Here is a 4498-nt window from a genome sequence, read left to right on the forward strand (position 1 = left end):
ATTAAAAGTACAACTCATTCAATTCTTATTTAAACCAGTAAAGTGTAGATTTTATTATCTGTTTGCATTTTCGAAATTTTGATGCTTGGGAAATAGATCTAAACCAGACTTGCTAAAGGATGCAAATATAATTTCAAGAAGCATGACAGTGGAATATTTCATATTGTTCGTGCGTCAGCATGCAACATCACGTACGTGTTAAACCATTGTACGTAGTGGAAACTAAGTAAGTATTAGGAGTTGGAAATTTCGAACAGATTACAACGAGTTAACTCAGGAGGAAGTTTGCGTATACGAGGGCAGCACCCACTCAGATTCGTCGAGCAACATTCCGGTAAGTGAGATTGTTGTTTCGCAATAAACGTGATTGGTCGCGATAGCAAATAATTAGCTTTTCTCTATTTGTGCACAATTACAGTCTCTTACTATATCAAGTATATTTTATGAGTTTTATATATAACATGTATATCCCTTCTGTGCAGGATAAACCGATAAATGATTGCATATACCTACTTTTGGAGATTAGATTATTCTAAGTGAGATTATTCTCTATTAGTCTGTGAGATTAATTTAAATTATTTGTTTTAAAGCGATAGATCTATAACAGATTACATTTATCTTTAACATCTATCCTTAGATATTAATTAAGAATTATTAATTATGTACATCTTACAATTACATACATATATGTATATTACTTTGTTTTCATTGATCTGTCATTTGAAGTTAAAACCAAAATAATTTTCTGCTCATCGATACTATGCGCAGCAATGAAATTGTAACACAACTACGTTGGTACACAAAATATATAGATATGTATATTCAAATTAAACGGCGCAGAAAATAATTAATATTTCAAAAAATAATTATTGCTTGTATTGAATTTTATTTTATTTAATCTTTGAAAATCGATATTTAATAAAATGATAAAAAAGGTGATTTCCACATATATACACAAAAAAAGTCTTTTCTCTTTTTAAATATACGTAAATTGTTTTAAATAATTGTTTTAAATAAAAATTTTTTTCTCTATCTTTGTTTTATTATCCAGATAAATGAATCAAATAAAAGGAAATTAATAAAATTTAATCTAAAAATAATAACAAAAATAAGATATTTATCTCATGTTCTGCTATTGTTTTTCCTTCCTTTTGACCTTCTCCTTCCTTTTCTCTCGCATACATAATACAACACTCGCAAAAACATAGTTAATTACGATCGCGTGTGAGCTAATCACTAAAGTTTATGAATGTGTGACGCTTTTATGTGCAACACTTTGGACATTAACTGTACGCGACACATATTTGCAGAAAATATTTCAGTGATGTTATTTATAATGATAATAATCGATCAATATTATAACAGCTTTTCATTACTATCACTATTAGAAACATTTCATTCGGGGATTTGTTTATTACTTTACGATCTCAATTTGAAAGTTCTAAGCAAATCATATTTGGTTCGGCGAAAATGTAAAGCAAAATATAATATATTCAGTTACAAAAAGAATTAAATGTTACACTGCAAATTCAAGTATATAATAAGTGTCTTTATGTATGCGTGTGATTTAATTTTCTATATGTAAAAATAATATACTATTGTAAAATGAATTTATACATTTAAATGTATATAATATTATTTTTATACGAAAAACTAAATCACACATATATGAAAGTATTATAAATTTGCAATTCGAAAACTTTTCTTTTTATTAAAAAAATGTTGTAAATAATAATTTATAATTTATAATTTTGTTTCAACATTTATAATTTTGTTGCTTTGAATAAGCAAAAGTTCACATCCATTTCGGTAAATAAATTATGCCTTTTTATATTTACAAATCATTAATTGTAAGAGTTAAGTAATCACTAATTAATTTAAAATCGCATAAGAACTTTATTTATTGCTAATTGTTTAAAAGAAATCTTTTAAACAAGAAATACTTTTTTCCTAGTGTGCTTCAAAAAAAAAAAAAATAATGCGACGCGAATTGCACAGAATGGATCACGCTACTATAACACTTGTCGTTTTGCGTGTGCCATGAATGATAGCGCAACAACCTTCTGTGTACAGAATGCCATACTGTTTACCGTAACAACAAATATTATATCAAGACCGCTTGTCAATCGGCTTGTCGACAACATGAAATATCTGACTTAAACTAAATGTATAAATATTATTCTTCTTATTATTTTAATTTTCACACGTTATCAGCACATATTTTGCGTTTTGTTTTGCGAATTCTAAGCTAATGATTTATTTCAATTATATATTCAATAATTAATTCCATTCAGTTTAAATTGTTATGCAAACTTATTAGAAATATTTATTTAATCTTAACTAATTGTAAGAGACAGCGATAGAGACATACATTTTTTTTATAAGTATTTTAATTATTTGAAATAATTTATGCAAAGTTTCATTGCGATTCACTGATTAGTTACAAAGATATAGAACAAATAAATTTGTATATACTAATAACTATCTTAAAATTAGAATATATTAAATATTTAAATCTTAATTCAAATACTTATATGTTATATAAGTAATCCTATATAATTACATCCTAAGATAGTTATTAGATACAAATTAATTCAGTGCTTTCTTTTATGAAATTTATAGTTTTTTTTACAAAAAATCAAATAGAAATTTAATGTCCAAAGTAATGTTATTATTTTCTATTTTAGACTTTATTTTATCGAGTAATTGACGAATATCCTCGCGGAAAAAATATTGATATTGATAGTTTTGAGTATAACTTTTGATAAAGTTTTCAAGATTGTTTCGGATTTCTTCGATTGTTCTAAAATGTGTATTAATCAGGTGATGTTCGAGCGAAACAGTTGGTAATCCGTCGAGGCTTGACCTGAATAATTCGTGACCTGAATTTCGTATGAGTGAGATAATCTCAGCATAAAGCATCGACATCTTTTGTTCTCTTTGCAGCATGTAATTGAGTGTTATCGTGCTGTAAAATGATTTCCTCCATTTCCGAAATCTCTGATTTTTTGCACGTTTCGTAAGTTCATTCGGAACAGAACAATTATTTCTGATTTTAACTACATTTTTTTTAAATGCGAAAAAATGCAGTGCTTTAAATACTGCTTTTCATTTATTGCTGCTTCGTAAAATTATATCGTTTGTTTCACAAAAATAGATAGTGTTTTAAAAACTTAAAGATCTATACTTCAAACCGCAAAAGGGTGAGAAAATATTTAAAAATGGAGTTCAAGGTATTAAGTTTTAAAATGGAGTTACAAGGCATTGAATGTAAAATGCAATTAATTTGCACTTAGAAGAATGTATTTAAAAGTTATTTTTATAAGTGTGTTAATATTTATATTTTAAACAAATTATGTATATATGAAAGTTATGTTCATAATATTCTATTTTTATTGAACATCTTTATAGTTTATTTATTTCATTTGTTATTATTTTATTAAAATCTAAATTTTTTTATAAGTACTTTAAGTATTCAAAATAACTTATACAAATTTCATTGTGATCTATTAATTAGTTACAAAAATTCAAAATAAAATAAATAATTTATTTATTTATTGTCCATGCAACGTAATTTTACTTAAATAATCTTGAATAAAATACTTGTATATATATTAAAAAATTGAGATTTTTGTCATTTATTTTATAATACATTTCCATGGCATACGTTTCTATTAGAGCGCAAATTTAAAAATACTGCTATTTATTAAAATATTGTTATTTATGATCCAGATAAACTGTTATCAAAAAAATTTGTTGTATTACTTCTAAATGATTTAGAATAATCTGTAATTTTTTCATTTGTTATCATTTTGAATTTGTTATCATTTTGAAATATCTCAGATATATTCTTAATACAATAATATTATTGTATACTGAATTTACATGGACTGTTTAAAATAATTTTGTGATTAAAAAAAATCCTTTGAATTTATGGAAATAACTCTGGCGAATATTAATTTTCCGAAAATTTAATTTTAAAAATTAAATTTTATTTTTCAGTCGATAAATTGCTCTAACATATTTTTATTTTATATAAAAATATATATTGCGTGAATATAAAAAATAGGAAAAGTTAGAATATTTTCCGCTACACTATGAAATCGTATATAAAAATAAAAGAAAAAGATTGATAGCCAGAAACACTGATGCAATGTTAAAAGCTTTAACATGTCAACCAAATTTAGAGCAATTTGATGTGGCTAGTGATTGTTCAGATTGAAAAAATGTTTCTAAAGTATAAATATATAACTCAACAGTTAGTTTTTTAATTCTCTTAAATTAATTTGCAACGTATTATTGTACATTTAGTTTTATATCTGAAAATGATTTATGTGTTTATATATATATATATATATAATATACTATATATATATATATATATATATATATATATATATAGTAGTAGTACGTACGTTTAACTTAACTTAAGTTTAAGTTTAAATTTAAACGTACGTACGTTACGTTAGTAAGTAAGTTTACGTTTTAACGTTTTTAA

This window comes from Atta cephalotes (assembly GCF_000143395.1).
Source record: "Atta cephalotes unplaced genomic scaffold scaffold00003, whole genome shotgun sequence".
Taxonomy (NCBI): Eukaryota; Metazoa; Arthropoda; class Insecta; order Hymenoptera; family Formicidae; genus Atta; species Atta cephalotes.